Source organism: Eschrichtius robustus, chromosome 17, assembly GCF_028021215.1.
Source record: "Eschrichtius robustus isolate mEscRob2 chromosome 17, mEscRob2.pri, whole genome shotgun sequence".
Lineage (NCBI taxonomy): Eukaryota > Metazoa > Chordata > Mammalia > Artiodactyla > Eschrichtiidae > Eschrichtius > Eschrichtius robustus.
In genome coordinates this window covers 49,730,619-49,750,966 of record NC_090840.1, presented here as the reverse complement: position 1 = coordinate 49,750,966, position 20,348 = coordinate 49,730,619, and the positions used below count along the sequence as shown (strand labels likewise).

General features: G+C 35.1%; 1 protein-coding gene across 6 annotated transcripts in view; it reads right to left on the bottom strand.

Moving 5' to 3' along the window:
* Positions 1–20,348, bottom strand: part of VPS13B (vacuolar protein sorting 13 homolog B) — a 765,002-nt gene that overhangs the window by 192,797 nt on the left and 551,857 nt on the right. The window lies entirely within an intron of this gene.

Genomic DNA, 20,348 nt, shown 5'->3' with positions numbered 1-20,348 from the left:
AAGAGACTCAAATCAATAGAATTAGAAATGAAAAAGGAGAAGTAACAACTGACACTGCAGAAATACAAAAGATCGTGAGAGACTACTACAAGCAACTATATCCCAATAAAATGGACAACCTGGAAGAAATGGACAAATTCTCAGAAAAGCACAACCTTCCGAGACTGAACCAGGAAGAAACAGAAAATATGAACAGACCAATCACAAGCACTGAAATTGAAACTGTGATTAAAAATCTTCCAAGAAACAAAAGCCCAGGACCAGATGGCTGCACAGGCGAATTGTATGAAACATTTAAAGAAGAGCAAACACCTATCCTTCTCAAACTCTTCCAAAATATTGCAGAGGGAGGAAAACTCCCAAACTCATTCTACGTGGCCACCATCACCGTGATACCAAAATCAGGCAACGATGTCACAAAGAAAGAAAACTACAGGCCAATATCACTGATGAACATAGATGCAAAAATCCTCAACAAAATACTAGCAAACAGAATCCAAGAGCACATTAAAAGGACCATACACCATGATCAAGTGGGGCTTATCCCAGGAATGCAAGGATTCTTCAATATACGCAAATCAATCAATGTGATACACCATATTAACAAACTGAAGGAGAAAAACCATATGATCATCTCAATAGATGCAGAGAAAGCTTCCGACAAAATTCAACACGCACTTATGATAAAAACCCTCCAGAAAGTAGGCATAGAGGGAACTTACCTCAACATAATAAAGGCCATATATGACAAACCCACAGCCAACATCGTCCTCAGTGGTGAAAAACTGAAATCATTTCCACTGAGATCAGGAACAAGACAAGTTTGCCCACTGTCACCACTAGTATTCAACATAGTTTCGGAAGCTTTAGCCACAGTATTCAGAGAAGTAAAAGAAATAAAAGGAATCCAAATCGGAAAAGAAGAAGTAAAGCTGTCACTGTTTGCAGATGACATGATACTATACATAGAGAATCCTAAAGATGCCACCAGAAAACTACTAGAGCTAATCACTGAATTTGGTAAAGTAGCAGGATACAAAATTAATGCGCAGAAATCTCTTGCATTCCTATACACTAATGATGAAAAATCTGAAAGTGAAATTAAGAAAACACTCCCAGTTACCACTGCAACAAAAAGAATAAAATACTTAGGAATAAACCTACCTAAGGAGACAAAAGACTTGTATGCAGAAAATATAAGACAGTGATGAAAAAAACTAAAGATGATACAAATAGATGGAGAGATATACCATGTTCTTGGATTGGAAGAATCAACATTGTGAAAATGAGTATACTACCCAAAGCAATCTACAGATTCAGTGCAATCCCTACCAAACTACCACTGGCATTTTTCACAGAGCTAGAACAAAAAATGTCACAATTTGTATGGAAACACAAAAGACCCCGAGGAGCCAAAGCAATCTTGAGAAAGAAAAACGGAGCTGGAGGAATCAGGCTCCCTGACTTCAGATTATACTACAAAGCTACAGTAATCAAGACACTACAGCACTGGCACAAAAACAGAAATAAAGATCAATGGAACAGGATAGAAAGCTGAGAGATAAACCCACGCACATGTGGTCACCTTATCTTTGATAAAGGAGGTAAGAATATACAGTGGAGAAAAGACAGCCTCTTCAATAAGTGGTGCTGGGAAAACTGGACAGCTTCATGTAAAAGAATGAAATTAGAACACTCCTTAACACCATACACAAAAATAAACTCAAAATGGATTAAAGACCTAAACGTAAGGCCAGCCACTATAAAACTCTTAGAGGAAAACACAGGCAGAACACTCTATGACATAAATCACAGCAAGATCCTTTTTGACCCACCTCCTAGAGAAATGGAAATAAAAACAAAAATAAACAAATGGGACCCAATGAAACTTAAAACCTTTTGCACAGCAAAGGAAACCATAAATAAGACGAAAAGACAACCCTCAGAATGGGAGAAAGTATTTGCAAGTGAAGCAATTGACAAAGGATTAATCTCCAAAATTTACAAGCAGCTCATTCAGCTCAATATCAAAAAAACAAACAACCCAATCCAAAAATGGGCAGAAGACCTAAACAGACATTTCTCCAAAGAAGATATACAGATTGCCAACAAACACATGAAAGAATCCTCAACGTCATTAATTTTTAGACAAATGCAAATCTAAACTACAATGAGGTATCACCTCACACCGGTCAGAATGGCCATCACCAAAAAATTCTACAAACAATAAATGCTGGAGAGGGTGTGGAGAAAAGGGAACCGTCTTGCACTGTTGGTGGGAATGTAAATTGATACAGCCACTATGGAGGACAGTATGGAGGTTCCTTAAAAAACTAAAAATAGAACTATCATGCGACCCAGCAATCCCACTACTGGGCATATACCCTGAGAAAACCATAATTCAAGAAGAGTCATGTACACAATGTTCACTGCAGCTCTATTTACAATAGCCAGGACATGGAAGCAACCTAAGTGTTCATCAACAGATGAATGGATAAAGAAGATGTGGTACATATATACAATGGAATAAAACTCAGCCATAAAAGGAAACGAAATTGAGTTATTTGTAATGAAGTGGATGGACCTAGAGTCTGTCATACAGACTGAAGTACGTCAGAAAGAGAAAAACAAATACTGTATGCTAACACATATATATGGAATCTTAAAAAAAAAAAAAAAAAAAAAAGGTCCTGAAGAACCTAGGGGCAAGACGGGAATAAAGATGCAGACCTACTAGAGAATGGACTTGAGGATATGGGGAGGGTGAAGGGTAAGCTGGGAGAAAGTGAGAGAGTGGTACAGACATCTATACACTACCAAATGTAAAATAGATAGGTAGTGGGAAGCAGCCGCATAGCACAGGGAGATCAGCTCGGTGCTTTGTGACCACCTAGAGGGGTGCGATAGGGAGGGTGGGAGGGAGGGAGATGCAAGAGGGAAGAGATATGGGGATATATGTATATGCATAACTGATTCACTTTGTTATAAAGCAGAAACTAACACACCATTGTAAAGCAAATATACTCCAATAAAGATGTTAAAAAAATAATAAAGTAGTTTAATTAGGAGAGAGAATATATTCCTTCATGTGACTTGGCTCTACAAAGTAAATTTTAAAAGAAGGTTCTTTTTTATCAGTAGAAGTCAAATGCTGATAATTCAGAGAAAGAAATGTGTACTAAAATCTTATCATATTTGTGAATTTCAACTATGAATCTATTTGAGCTATATTATCTACCTTATTCTACCAAATATAACTTCTTTGAAAAGTCTGAAATCAGAAAGATCAATTTCCCAAAGCGACATCAAGAACAGCCCACAATATTTATTCAGTATGAGTTTAATAGCTCAAAATGGAGATGACAAATATATAACTACTTAAAATTGCCTGTCTTGTTCTATCTTTTAAGTCATGAATCTCTATTAGGTCACTAGTTTATATATAACAATTAACCAGGACTCAACAAATGTTAGGAATAAGAAAATCTGAAGCAGTATCTTGTATCTCCGTCTCTCATGTAGTTCGTTCCAAAAGTGTCAGTGTGATTTTAAACTTTAATAACTTCAGAAGAATAAATGCTACAGGATAATTGTAAAAAATCATTTTAAAGTTTAATTATTTACATTTCTTATATATTTCTTTTGCTTAGTGAATTTGAAATGTAAATTTTTAATGTTAACTTTTTGTGGGCTGGTTTCTGAATGACTCTTTCCTGAAGCAGTGGATTGATAAAAGAGGGCTTCTTATTTGGACACTTTGATCACTTGATCTATCTTTCCTGTGTGGTTAGGTCAAACTGTTCTGTGTGCATGAAAACTTCATTCTTTGAGTGATCTTAAACCTAGGAGTAGAAATGCAATCTCTCAGTCACTGAACAGCAGCAGCAGATAAAAGTTTTTAGAAAGTTCAAAAATCTACTAGAGCTATATATATAGCACAATACAGGTGTTATGTTAACTTTCTATAAGAAATAAGTTGATATTTAAAACATTTAAATAATTTACCTTTTAAATGGTTTCTGTATGTTTGTTTGCATACAGTGCAACCTCTGTGCATGGTGCCCTCCACTAGGCCACAAGTCCCCCACTCCCACCCCCTGAGAGCTTGAGTGTTGAGCTACATTCCTTGCAAAACACAGCCTATGTTTACACAGAGAGACTGGCGCAGTCCTGTTTGGGCAAGTCAGGTCAAGAGCCCAAAAAGCAGAGCTAAAATGAGGTTATACTGTAATAGTAGGTATTCCTTTCAAAGTACCAGGTCCACGAAGAGATATGCAGCACGCACCAGAATGAGAAACACCACGAAAGCAACAGCACCCTTTATTGCTGTGTAAAGTCCATCAGCATGTGTGAATCCTTCAATTAAAATCATGAAGTCACTGTTACATCTGATAATTCAACAAATTTGTATTGTTACTTTTATTCCCCAGTGTCTCTAGACTTTTACATCCTTGAACTAGTCAGGTACTCTTTGGGGTAGAAAATTACTGCCTTTATTGTAAATATTTGTAGTTTCAAAATGATAGGAAAATTATTTTCACAATTATTTTTACAAATGGGAAAATTATCCAAACAAGTTTGGCATTTATAAGCATAAAAAAATAAAAATAAAAATTGAGTATTTTCTGGTCTTCTTTCATACTTTTAAAAACTGATGAAAAACATTAACCTCATTATTAAGATGAAAACATTAAAGGAATGGACTACGAAAGTTTTATTCAACAGAAACAGTGGGAGCTATATAAAATGATGTTTTACAAGAATTGGAAATAGAACTGGATAAAGAACCAGGCATAGATGGTTCATGTGGATTTTATTCCAATTACTATCAGATTCTTGTTTTAAAGGGTTTAGAATTTTTTTCATAATCCTCAATGAACTTTAATAAATGGATTACTTTCAATGTTTAGATTTTAAGAATGTGTAGTAATAGAGAATCTCCCAGCTGAGTCATCTATTTCTCTGCCAAATCTAATTTCTCACCATCCCCAGAACACATTCTATATCTTTAAGTTACCAAGTAAACTCATGCCTGTCAATTATTAGACTCTAATTACCCTTCAAAACTTTCTGAACAGTTACCAGGAAACAGAATGATGGAATGATTATTGAGTTAAAAGGAGATTAGACAAATACAAATAAATTACACTTATTTTATGCTCCCATCACCCTAAGAGATGACTTAATAGTGAAAGGAAAAGAATCATATTGTAATAATGAAATCAGAGAGGGAATTCAAGCCCCAGAGGTGATTCCCCTAAGTTTATGTTAATGCACACCTTGTGGGGGACCAAACATCAACTGGAAAAGTTTCCTGAAAACTGTTCCAGCTATTTTCTCATTTAAAATGTTCCAACTTTACTTGACCCATTAGTCATCATATTATTTACATTTATGAAGTATTTTGAAATCTATTACCAAAAACCCAATGGATTCAATATGGCTTGGGTATTGTTATACCCAAATCATAACATTTGTGAAAGAAAAATTCTTTGTTAAGTGCTTCTTCCTTTGGAATTTTATTTGTAAAAGACAATTTTTCTTTTTTTAAGATAAGCAAGGCTTGCTGGGAAAACAATCAGTGGCCATGGTGCCTATGTACAGACACAGGAATGATGGTGTTCCCCCCCACCCCACCGTAGAAGGGTAAATGCAAATCAAAGAACAAATTTATAATCAAACTTGACTTTATGTGTTACAGTAACTCTAATAAAAATATTTTTTATTATTAGGTCATGGTACATTTTTTCTCTTATTCAGCAATTTAAATTCAGATTTTTGTTACAGTGTCAAAGTAAAGGTATTCATGATGATAATGGACAGTGGAGACTGAGTATTCACAGGTGTGAGAGTTAGAAAACTTGGAAGGCTGCCCTTGACAATGAGATCAACAGGTTTTCGTTGAAGGTGTGAAGTGTAAAGACCTCAGTGGCGGCAGACATAACTGTGTCAGTTAACAAAGGTACACCAAATGGAACTGGTTGTAGGCTGTCCCATGCACTGCTAAGGAGGCTCAGAGACATGGACTGACACATGCCCTTGACTTGGTCAGCCAGCAGCAGTTCATGGTGCTTAACACTTGGAATTGGGCGTAATTACTCATGTACATATTCTTATAATCAAGCATTGACTTTTTTTGACTACACTGTCCTACCAAAATAAATCACAACGTAAAAGTTCTGATTATAGGGTAATTGAATTGGTTTTCTAAAATGAATGCATTGAACTGAACTCATCTAAATGAGCTTCTCTCCCTCTAAGCAGTTATCACGGAAGACTAAGTACATTCCATTGCTCCAAACTGTGGCAGCGTTTTTGGTGCCCATTTCCTTTTTTTTATCTTCCTATTCTCAATGATGGCATATACTCATCCTTGGAGACAGCATATCTGATTTTTGGGAACAGCTGAATGCTTTGAGACAAGGGAGCAAGGATTTCAGACTAAGGGAAGATTAAAAGCATAGAGAAGCCAATTTATAGAGACTACCACTGGCAATGAGGAGACAATTTGAGCATCACTAAAAATAATGAATTCAGAATAATAGCAAAAAACAACTAAATGGCCACCACTGGAATACTAAGAAAAGTAACTCGCTTTTCCCCAATTTTACTGAGGTATGATTGACAAGTAAAATTGTAAGATATTTAAAGTGTACGTTGTGATGATTTGATATACATACACATTATGAAAAAAATCCTCCCATCTAGAAAACTAACTTATTTTTTTTAAAGGGTAAATAAAGGGAAAGCATGCATCTTGCCTTTCTTAGGTGAACCATACTACTAAGTAACCAAATATTAGATGAGGAAATGTTTCTCTTTATAGAAATATTCCAGCTACTGTGTGAAAAAAAGAATGCTAGAATTAAAATATTACTGTTTGCAACCTCCAATGAATTTAGGCATTAAGCATCAATGGCTATTAACATCACAAAAAGAAACCTTCAGACACTATATGCCTCCTGATGGAACAATATAAAACCTTTTACAAAATAGTCTTGCTAAAAAATAAATAAATAAAATAAACAAACTTGAATCAGATTAAGCCAACTACTAGTTTATATGTAGGAAATATAGAGAACAAGGGCAGACAAAATCCAAATTGTGGTAAACTCTACATGATAAATGATCTGGTTTCTTCAATATATGTGAATCATGCTCCCTGACTTCAGACTATACTACAAAACTACAGTAATCAAAACAGTATGGTACTGACACAAAAACAGACACTTAGATCAATGGAACAGGATAGAAGGCCCAGAAATAAACCCATGCACTTATGGTCAATCTATAACACAGGAGGCATGAATATACAATGGAGAAAAGACAGTCTGTTTAATAAGTGATACTGGGAAAACTGGACAGCTATGTAGAAGAATGAAATTAGAACATTCTCTAACACCATATACAAAAATAAACTCAAAATGGATTACAGATCTAAATGTAAGATTGGATACTATAAAACTCTTAGAGGAAAACATAGGCAGAACACTCTTTTACATAAATCACAGCAATGTTTTTTGGATCCATCTCCTAGAGTAAGGGAAACAAAAGCGAAAATAAACAAATGGGACCTAATTAAACGTAAAAGCTTTTGCACAGCAAAGGAAACCATAAACAAAATGAAAAAACAACCCATGGAATGGGAGAAAATATTTGCAGACAATGTGACCCATAAGGGCTTAACTTCCAAAATATACAAACAGCTCATACAGCTCAGTATCAAAAAACAACAACAACAACAACAAACAAACCCAATCAAAAAATAGGCAGAAGACCTAAATAGACATTTCTCCAAAGAAGATATACAGATGGCTGACAAGCACATGAAAAGATGCTCAATACTGCTAATTATTAGAGAAATCAAATCAAATCAGATCAAAACTACAATGAGGTAGCACCTCACACCACTCAGTATAGCCATCATCAAAAAGTCTACAAATAATAAACGCTGGAGAGGGTGTGAAGAAAAGGTGACCTTCCTACATTGCTGGTGGGAATGTAAATTGGTGCAGCCACTATGGAGAACAGGATGGAGGTTCCTAAAAACCTACAAATAGTTACCATATGATCCAGCATTCCCACTCCTGAGCATATATCCAGAAAAGATGAAAACTCTAATTCAAAAAGATACATGCATCCCAATGTTCATAGCAGTATTTACAATAGCCAAGACATGGAGGCAACCTAAATGTCCATGGACAGATAAATGGATAAAGAAGATGTGGTATATAAATATATACTATATACACAATGGAATATTACTCAGCCATAAAAATCAGTGAAACAATGCCATCCGCAGCAACATGGATGGAGCTAGAGATGATCATATTAAGTGAAGTAAGTCAGACAGACAGACAAATATCATATGATATTACTTATATGTGGAATCTAAAAAGAATTATATAAATGAACTTATTTACAAAACAGAAATAGACTCACAGACCTAGAAAACAAACTTATGGTTATCAAAGGGGAAAGTAGTGGGGGGATAAATTGGGAATTTGGATTAACTGATACACACTACTATAAACAAAATAGATAAACAATGAGGACCTACTGTATAGCACAGGGAACTATTGATATATTCAGTATCTTGTAATAACCTATAATGGAAAAGAATCTGAAAAAAGAATATATTAAAATATATATATATATATATAAAACTGAATCACTTTGCTGTATATCTGAAACACTGAAAATCAACTATACCTCAATAAATAAATAAATTGCAAGAGATGAAAAAAAGAGAGGAGGAAACCTAGTGATTAAAAGAAATTTGAAAGACATAACCAAGAGCCATGCATAGACCTTATCTGGCTCTAGGTTTAAAAAAAAAAAACACACACACAAACAAAAACCATACATGCACACAAACACCCACATGCACTATGATATTCATGAGATAATTCGAAATTTGATGATACTGAAGAATTATTCTCTTTAGGTTTGATAAGCATCGCAGTTATGTTTTTAAAAGTTCTTATCTTTATAGATACAAACAGAAATATTACAGGTGATATAATACGATGCATGGGATTTGCTTCAAAATAACACAGAAGGTGAGGAAGTAGATAGGGGTATATAAGAAACAATATATTGGCCATAAGTTGACAATTGTTTAAGCAGGAGGTTCTATATACTGTTCAGTCTACTTTTGTATATATTTTAAATTTTCCATAATAAAAAGTTTTAAAAAGGCATAGAGATGAGAATGACTATAGCATATGAAGAAATCATATTGGAGGATGATTTCAAACCACTGAAATCATCTCTCTTCTCTCTCTCTTCTCTTCAACTTCAACAGATGACTTTGCTTCTAGCTTCACGGAGGAAGTTAAAGCCGTTAAATTTCCTTCAATTTCCTGCTACCAAACTGAAAAACTACCTGCATATGCCATTTTCCTTTCCTTCCTTAATTTGTTAGGTAACACCAGTTCTTTCACATGCATATTGGATTCTTCTCCTTCATTCTTTCTAAGGAACCCACCTTTATCTTTTTTCTTTTTAGTTTATCCAATTCTTCTCTCAACTGGATTCTTCTGGCTGATATTTAAACATGAGAAAATTCAAGTCTCTTTCACCATAAAAATAAAACCCAAAACGATGATACAAAATGCCCCTTTATTTATAAAAACTATAAATGGAGTATAACCTTTAAAATTTGTGAATCACCATATTGTACACCTGTAACTTATATAATATTGTACATCAACTATACTTCAATTTTTTTTGGATAAATTTATTTATTTATTTATTTATTTATTTATTTATTTATTTATTTATTTATTTATTTATTTATTTATTTTTGGCTGTGTTGGGTCTTCGTTGCTGTGCGCGGGCTTTCTCTAGTTGTGGCGAGCGGGGGCTACTCTGTTGCGGTGCACAGACTTCTCATTGCGGTAGCTTCTCTTTTTGCGAAGCATGGGCTCTAGGCGCATGGGCTTCAGTAGTTGTGGGTTGCAGGCTCTAAAGCACAGGCTCAGTAGTTGGTGGCACACGGGCTTAGTTGCTCTGCGGGATGTGGGATATTCCTGGACCAGGGCTTGAACCCGTGTCCTCTGCATTGGCAGGTGGATTCTTAACCACTGTGCCACCAGGGAAGTCCCGTTTGGACAATTTTTTAAAAAGGAAAAAACAAAACGAAACAAAATGCCCCTTCATATTCTATCCTTATTATTCTTCTTCACAACCAAACTTCTTGGAAGAGTTATACGCTCTGTTTCCACTCCTCAATGCATTCTAGACTAGGGTCCATCCAAATTAATCCAATGGGGTGAAGGGATAATATTTGTAGTCACAATGTCTATAAATCCATTAGCTATTTTCAATTTCTCATCTTTCTGTATCTTGTATCACTACTTGACATGTCTAGTACTTCTACACTCTTTTCCCTTGGCTTCTTTGATATAACACTCTCCAAATTTTCCTCTTAGCCCTCAGTTTCCTTTCAAGGCTCCTCCTTTTCCTCTTAGACAGTGAATACTGATTGGACTTCTTCAATATGAAGTCTTAGGCTCTTTTCTCTACTTCCTCTCTTTTTCCCTGAGTATTTTCATCCAGGCCTGTGGCTTGAATTAGCACCTATATCCCCCAAACTCCAAAATATCCAGTCCTTTATCACTAGTCTTAGTCTTTCTTGTGAGCTCCAGATATGTAAGTACAATTACCACAAACTCAGCATATCCAAGGCAAAACTCATGATCTCCCCCTACTCTCATACACATAACAAACAAACAAAATATAGCTCTTTTCAAGCATTTTCTATATCAGTAAATAGGATTACCACCAGCTTGGGATGCCATACCAAAATACCACAAACTGCGAGACTTAAACAACAGAAATTTATTTTCTCACAGTTTAGAGCTGGAATTCTGAGATTGGGGAATGAGCTGAGGTTGGTTTCTGCTGAAGACTGTCTTCCTGGATTGCATGGCTGCTTTATCACCGTGTCCTCACATGGCAGAGAGAGAGAGAGAGAGAAAGACAGCAAGCTCTCTGGCGCACTAATCCCACCATGAGGGTCCGACCCTCATGACCTCATCTAAATCTAATTATCTCCCAAAGGCCCCATCACAGTGGGGACTAGAGCTTCAACATATGAATTTTGTGGGGACACAATTCAGTCCACAGCACCATATTCATTCAGTTAGATCAGCCAGGAACCCATAAGTCATGCTCAATCTCTCTTACCCTCCATCCCCTCTATTCCATTACCAGTCTATGGATTTTCCCTCCCTAATATCTACCAAATCTTTCACTTTTCTCCATGTCTATTACCATTCCTTGATCCAACTTACCATTATCTCTCACTAGTACTACTGCAATATTCTCCTAACTGGTTGCCTGCCCCTACTCTAGCTCTTCTTATCTATTCTCCATTGTGCAACTAGAATCATCTTTTCAAAATGCAAATATAACCATATCAATAAACACACATACCTCCTCCCTCCCCCATCACATACATGTCCAGGTTAAAGTTCTTCAATGGTTTCCCAGTGCTCTAAAGATAAAACCCCCCAAATCCTTTATTATGGTCAACAAGGCCTGGCCTCTGTCTCTCTCTACAGCCTCATTTCCTCCTACTGTTCCCTCCCTCTGCCCTTTTTTCATTTCCTTCAGTGTGCCATGATTCCCTTCCCCACAGGGTCTTCTGCATATATTCTGTCAGAAAGATGCCCTCCCCTCCATGTCTTTGGTTAACTCCTTTTCATTCAAGTGTCTGAACTCAGCTCAGCGAAGCTTCCCTAAATCTCCACTCATTTATAAATCCATAGAAGTTCATGACACTTATATTAGGTTGTAATTATATATTACTCAGTGTGACTACTTGGTAATCAAAGCTTGTCTTTTCTACTACATGGTGTGCATTTCTTGAGAGAAGCGATTGTGTATCTTTTGCTTACCACCGTATTTCCAATGTTTAGAACAACACTTGAAATATCATAATTGCTCATAAACGCTTGTTGTGAAAAATAAATGAAGAGTTCCACTGGGGACTACAGCCATCATTTTAGAATTTGGAGGAATCTTAGGACAACTCTCTTACGTTATAGAAGAAAATACTGAGGTTCAAAGAAGTAAAACAATCTCACTCAGAATTACCTTCTTAGTGACAGTAAGCCTGGATTGTTGAGATGACACCAGATAACAGAGTCTTGAGCTCTGAGAAGAGTTATGATTTGATCAACTGAGGGAGGTGGGTGGTCAAGATTCATATGGGTTTGCAGAGCAAGCTAATCTAGCAAGAGCAGAGGGGAGAAAATTATTGAGTAAAAGGAGAATCTGAAATGAGGGCTGCCAGTAAACAGACTGAAGAAGTAGTGAGCGCCCAGACCCACTAGGGAGGTAGCAGGCATAATGGAGGACCATTTCAAAGGAAAAACTAAAAAGACTTGGAATAAAAAAAAAAAAGATGAATTGAAGGTGACAGTAAAATTGTGAGAAGACACGAGTGGAAGAATGTTGCTATCACTAGCAAATGTAAAGAAATTTGAAGACCATACTAAGAGAAGGAGTGAAAAAGAAGAGGAAAGAAAAATAGTTTGACTTAATGTGAACATGTTAAATTTTAAATAACTAAACACATTTCATAGTCAGATGAAGAAATAGTCCTGGAGTTGCATAATAAATCAAAACTAGAACTAGGCATTTGGAAGTTGTAAGCATAAAAGAGATAGCTGACATTATTGTCTATACAAAGAATAGCAGGCTCAAGACAAAATTCAACATCCATTCATGATGAAAACTCTCATCAAAGTGGGTACAGAGGGAACACATCTCAACATAATAAATGCCATTTATGACAAACCCACAGCCAACATAATACTCAGTGGTGGAAAATTGAAAGACTTCTTGCTAAATTCTGGAACAAGACAAGGATACCCACTCTCACTGCTTCTATTTAACATAGTATCGGAAGTCCTAGCCACGGCAATAAGAAAAAAAAAAAAAAAAAGACGTATCCAAATTGGAAGGGAGGAGGTAAAACTGTCACTATTTGCAGATCACATGGTGCTCTATACAGAGAACCTTAAAGTCTCCACCCAAAAACTATTATAACTAATAAATGAATTCATCAAGGTTGCAGAATACAAGATTAATATACAAAAATCTTTTCTGTTTCTTTACACTAGTAATGAAGTCTCAGAAAGAGAAAGTAAAAAAAAAAAAAATCTATTTAAAACTGCATCCAGAAAAAAAAAAAACCCTAGGAATAAGCTTAACCAAGTAGGTGAAAGACCTATACACTGAAAACTATAAAACACTGATGAAGGAAACTGAAGATGATTCAGCGAAATGGAAAGATATCCCATGCTCTTGGATTGGAAGAATTAATATTGTTAAAATGGCCATACTACCCAAAGGAATCTACAGACTTACTGCAACCCCTATCAAATCACCCATGACATTTTTTCACAGAACTAGAATAAATGATCCTAAAATTTACATGGAACCATAAAAGACCCAGAATTGCCAAAACAATTCTGAGAAAAAAGAACAGAGCTGGAGGTGTAACTCTTCCAGGCTTCAGGCTATACTACAAATCTACAGTAATCAAAACAGCATAGTATTGGCACAAAAACAGACACATAGATCAATGGAATGGAACAGAGAGCCCAGAAATAAACCCATAAATCTACAGTCAATTAATTTATGACAAAGGAGGCAAGAATATACAATGGAGAAAAGACAGTCTCTTCAACAAGTGGTGCTGGGAAAGGTGGACAGCTTCATGTAAAACAATGAAATTAGAACATTCCCTAACACCATATACAAAAATAAACTCAAAATGGCTTAAAGACCTGAATGTAAGACATGACACCATAAAACTCCTAGAAGAGAACATAGGTGAAACATTTGCTGACCATAAATCGTAGCAATAATTTCTTAGATCAGCCTCCCAAGGCAAAAGAAATAAAAGCAAAAATAAACAAATGGGATCTAATCAAACTTAAAAGCCTTTTCACAGCAAAGGAACCATCAACAAAATGAAAAGACAACCTACGTAATGGAAGAAAATATTTGCAAATGATGCAACTGACAAGGGGTTAATATCTAAAATATACAAACAACTCATACAACTCAATATCAAGTTGTTGTACTCAACAACTCATATAACCCAATCAAAAAATGGGCAAAAGATCTGAGTAGGCATTTTTCCAAAGAAGACATACAGATGGCTAACAGGCACATGAAAAGATGCTCAACATCACTAATTATTAGATGAATGCAAATCAAAATCACAATGAGGTATCACATCACACTGGTCAGACTGGCTATCATCAAAAAGGCTATATATGACAAATGCTGGAGAGGATGTGGAGAAAAGGGAACCCTCACACATGGTTGATGGGAATGTAAATTGGTGCAGACACTGTGGAAAACAGTATGGAAGTTCCTCAAAAAACTAAAAATAGAACTATCATATGATCCAGCAATTCTACTCTTGGGTATATATCCAGAAAAAATGAAAACTCTAATTAAAAAAGATACATGCACCTCAATGTTCCTAGCAGCACTATTTACAGTAGCAAAGACATGGAAGCAACCCAAGTGCTCATCAACAGACAATTGGCTTAAGATGACGTGGTATATATATATACAATGGAATACTATTTAGCCATAAAAAAGAATGAAATATCGCCATTTGCAGCAACGTGGATAGACCTAGACAATATTATGCTTAGTGAAATAAGTCAGACAGAGAAAGACAAATACTGAATGATATCACTTACATGTGGAATCTAAAAAAATAATACAAATGAATGTATATACAAAACAGAAACAGACTCACAGACATAGAAAACAAACTTATGGTTACCAAAGGGGAGAGGGAGAGGGCGAGGGACAAATTAGGAGTATGGGACTAACCGATACAAACTACTATACATAAAATACATAAGCAACAAGGATTTAGTGTATAGCACAGGGAAATATACCCAATATCTTGTAATAACCTAAAATGGAATACAATCTGCAAAAAAACTGAATCACTATGCTGTTCACCTGAAATTAACACAGTATTGTAAATCAACTCTACTTCAATTTTTTAAAATTAAATAATAAAATAAAATTATTGGTCCACTCTCTATTTGACATCCTGACTTCAAGTTTACTGTTTCATTTTGATAAATCATGGGGAAAATAAACTATGATAATGCAATGCTGACACTGCAAATTGGAACCCATAAAACTCAGGAAATGCAAAAGTCAAGGTTCTTACAGTTTTATTGACTAGTTTACATTTCTTAAGTGTAGAAGATAGCCTGCTAGTATGGCTGTAAAACTGAATTAAGATAGAGATAGGACTCCAGTCATTAGGGTATGGACCTTGGCCCTATTTCTGGAAAGAGAAAAGAGGCAAAGGGTTAACTATCAGGGTTACATTAAGAGGAATAAATTAATTAAAATTAGCTTTTAAGATGCTTCCTTTCACCTTGAATCTTCTTGTATTTAAAAATCATATTACTTATTCTTCATTTTCTACTCCAGAAAATGTCAGGGGGCTATTTGTGTCTTTTTCAGGTATCTTAATTCCCCTGACTCGGTCATCTTCTACATAATGTCTGGATGACATATGTAATGAGTAACGAATTCAGTAATAACAGAACATAAAAGCAGATTTCATCAAGAAAAGTAAAAATGTTTCAAAAATACACAAAATAGGGGGTAAACAACTTAAAATTTCTACTTTATATTCATATAAACAAACCTATTTGAATGGTGTGTTACTGTATCTGAGAAGTTTTTAAAGTAATATTTCACATTATTTAAGTATATGTTTTCATTCAAATCAAAGAGGCTTGTGGAAATGGGATATTCTAGGATGTTTAGGAATTTTTTTAAAGAAAAAATTACAATCATTGCAACCTATAAAACACTTAGTTAATTCACAAAACATAAGAAGAAAACTATACTCAAAATGGGTTACAATTAGTTAAAAGTCAAATAAAATTTTAAAACAAAAATTAAATAAAACCAATCCAAAGCTAGAATGAAATCAGAAAAACTGAAAACTACATAGGTAAATTACTGAACAGGTTAAACAAGAAGAGACTAAATAAATGATTTTATTAAGAGAAAAACTATCAGTGGCTAGGTGTTTCAACTAGAGACACCAGGTATACTAAAATAAAAGAAGTAGGAAATTACAGTCATAACTTTGTGTTTGATATAATTAAAATTATACAAAGATTGTAGTATGCTAATTAATTTACAATAAAACATAAATGACGTGGGAATGTTCTCCTAATTTGGCATATTTTTTCTTTGTTGTCCTTTAAATGTCATTTCATGGCTACAGTGACAGTGTTCAAAAATATGTCTGCAAAGAAACAATGAAAAAAATACCAGGGAGCTCAAATATTTTTGTAAATGACCCTGAGTTAATTAGAAAAATCTGCACCCTTCCCAGTTCTTCTTCTCATGTGTCAGCTCTCATTAAATTAAAAAAAAAAAAAAAATTCATTTCAAAGTTAAGAAATCCTATAGTTAACAAAACTGGGATCAAGTGGGCACATTCCTAAGTTTCTGTATGATGTCATACTAAGCAGTTCACAGCTGAATTTGAATTTGCAAGAAGTATGAATGAGTTTTCAATAGAAGACATATCTGATCTAATGGTAATTTTTTTCTCTATCGGCTAACTGTGCTGGGAACAGGTGGCCCTGCTTTCAATTATGGAGGGCTAGCATGCCAGTGTGAGGCCTGGATTAGTTCACCTTCTCACGGGGAATTTTCCTCGGTTGGGAATGGATTTATTATGGCTTCACACATGGAATAGAGCTCATGTCAGCTGAGGGCAGTGACACATCATATGATTCAAATTAACCTGCTGTGGACTGTTCCGCGGGGCTTAGATTGTGTATTAAAATGACGACATTTAAAAAACAGCTTGAAAGAAACCAGGATTGCTGCACTGCAATGGTTCCAATTTGTTCCAACTAATCTATCACCTGCTGGAGATATTGTTCTGCTGGGTTTCTGGTAGCTGCTGTTTTCCAGGTTTCTCCAAGCCACTGACCTTGCTAATGGGTAGTACAGTTGTTGCCTCTGAAGGAAGGAGGTTGGGGTTGGGAGAGCTTTGAAGGGGTTTTTGATGTAGAAGTTGGGACCTACCATTTGCTCTAAGGTACTATTAAGTGAACAGAGGAAATCAGGGAATACTCAAGAACACTGAAGTATTTTTTCCAAAAACAGATGCTAAAGAGCAGCATATGCATCACCTTGTTTAGATAAAACAATCCCTGGAAAAAACATCCGACAGGCTGAATTCAAAAGCTGTTAAGTTTGCACCTTTATGAAGAAAATTTAAGGTTGGGTAGTTGTAATCAGTATTTCCTCTACTCTTCAGGGTCATAACTTTTATTGTTACTGAAACCTTAGTTCAAGAGCAAGAAAAGAAGAAATGAAAATATACTATTTTAGAGGTGTAGCATTGTAGCATAAAGCATTCTTTGGGAATGATACTTAAATAAGATGTGCATATAGATTAAACTAAACAATAAAACAAACTAAACAATTAAAACAAACAATCTTTTGGTATCAAAAGATTCTTAACGATAATACTGCATAAAACTTAGAAGCATTATTTTCAATACTAAAAAAAAGGCCTTTTTATTTTTTAAGGGAAGAGAATAGTATTGGGGACTATTATAAAGCTGAAGTTTGTTCCCCCAGTCTTAGCATAAATAATATTGCTCTTAATATACTATTACATAAAATCTGGAAAAATATATTTTTCTTGAGTTGCCAAAAATCTATAAAATAATACATTCCTACAGCAAGAAATGCTTTATTATGTCCTGTTATTCCTATTGATCTCTCAATTAATATAGTGTAGCTGTACAGTGAGAGAATACAATTATGTTATGTAATAACATCTGCTTACATACTTTATATGACAAATTGTTTAAGGAATTTTTTGTCTAAGATAGTAAATTCTGGAGTAGTTCAAGGCTGTTAGGTTAATGTTCTAGTGGAATCCCACAGAACTGACGTATCATTCAAAGTAATCTTCCCTCAAATAATTTATGAAAGAAAAGTGCTCTTGGTTAAAATGTTTTAAGACTTTGAAGAACTTAAACCATTTATTGGACATTGTATTTGATTTTTCATAATAAAAGTACCATTTAAAAAACCAGTCATCATTGTTCGTATCATCCCCCTCTCCTGTGCCCCAAAATATCTGCAGTTTGAGTCTCAGTAATTGTTACTGATGGTATTAAGAAAATCATATATATATATATATGTTTTATTAATATATGAGTCAAATAAAATCTTGGTACAAAATGTGTTATCCCCAGATCAACAGTATCCATTTCACCTGGGAGCTTGTTAGGAATGTAGAATTTCATCCCTATTAAGTCACATTTGCATTTAACCAGCTCCCCAGAGATGCTCAAATGCACACTCCAGTTTGAGAAGCACGGCTGTAAAATAACTATTTCAATTCATTAATTTAAAAGTTTGAATCTCCAGATATATTATCACTATTACTGAATGGGCATACAATTAGAAATGGCATATACGTAGTTTCCAGTTTTAAGAAGTATAAGAAATACAAAAGTACAACTGTTGTAAAAATCGCACTCCTGCTACAGTCACATTGAATGGCAATGATAAACATATAATTTTTCATTTGTTCATTGACATTTCTCTTAAAGTTCAATTTATTTGGTAGCCATGAAAATATGGTACACAATTTACCACTGACTTGAAGATCCCATCCCTTTTACAAACAAATCAATCAAATGTAAACTAGAAGGGAACTTTCTAGCCAAAAGGTGAAGACTGTGCCTGAAAGCAAAAGAAATCTGACACTAAAAGAGAGAAAAAAGAAGTAAATGCAAGTTCCCTGTCACTTGTCCATGAACTACCCTTATGTTCTTACCCTATTTCGTTCATTCTAGCATGTTCAGTCTTTTGCCCTGCAACTGATGCAGTAAGAAAGCACTGTATCATAGCTTAAATAGCAGATATTTTTTTCTTTTTCCTTAGTGGTACGCAAAATGTTTTTTCCTACAATTGATGGTTGCTTGAATTCAATGAAATATGGTACTTCACACTCACTAACCAAGTACGAAGGCTCACACTCCTCTCAATCATCCAACTCACCCCAAAGGATTCTTCCAACTTTAATGACTCCCTTAGCCTTATCATCAGCTTCTTCACTTCCTTTGAGTCTTTAAAACCACAGCTAGATACTAATGATTAGAACTCGTTCTTCATATTTCTCCTATACCTTTTAAATTCCAGCATTGGAGAAACATGCTTAAGAAGAACTGAGCCAGAGTGAAAGGGCCAACTGAGGTGGTTTCAGGCTCTTTCTATTCCAGACGTGATGATGGGCCACCTTCTCTATCTGTAGTCATAGATCGTAAGTGCACCAGCATGCACACAAACTGAATCAGGTCCACAGAGGGATAGTTTTCAATCATCAAAATTCATGCCTTGCAGAGTACTGCTAGAGATCTTAAGACAGTGTAACACCATTGTTTTAAATTCGTAATGAAGAAACTAGTATTCTTTTAATGACTAACAGGTTCTGCAGCACTGTAAATATAAGATAACAAAAGGGAAACTGAATGTAGTAATTTCTGTTAAATAAATAGCTAAGATCTCACGGAGGTAAGGGAAGAGTAACAAAGAAAAGAGAAGGAGGAACATGAGAAGGAAGAAGAAATAGAGCAGGAAAAAGAAAGACGAGGAGGAGGAGATGGAGAAGAAAGAAAAAATCTTTAGTTATGCTAAAATTAGTGCAGTATGAAAGTGATCTAGGTCTTTGGAGTCATAAAGACCGGAGTTTGAATGGCTCCTCTGCTACTATGATCTTGGGCAATTTACTTCATTTTTCTAAGTCTTAGCCTCCTTATTCATAAAATAGGGATAATTATAGGGCCTACTTCTTGGGTTTGTACAAGTATGTAAAGCACTTAGTACCTGGGACATAATAAGCACCCAATACCTTTTGATATCTATATCTACCTATTTAAAATTGAGTGTTAATATGTCCCAAGCACTTTGCTAAGCATTTGAAATAAGTGTATTTATGTATTTAATCCAATCTACTTATGTATATTATCTTACGTATGTATGTCATGTATCCTATCCACCTATCCATCCATCTACCCACCCACCCATCTATCCACCCATCACCTATTTTATTCTCTTCATTTACAGGTAAGGAAACTGAGGCACAGGAGATTAGATAACTGCCTAAGGTCCCACGACTAGTAGAAAAGGTAGAAATAAAATCTTGAGTCTTTGGCTTCCAGTCAATTTTTTAATTGATAACTACTTTTTGCCAGACTAAAGGTAATTTTTAATGTATATTAATATTTGCC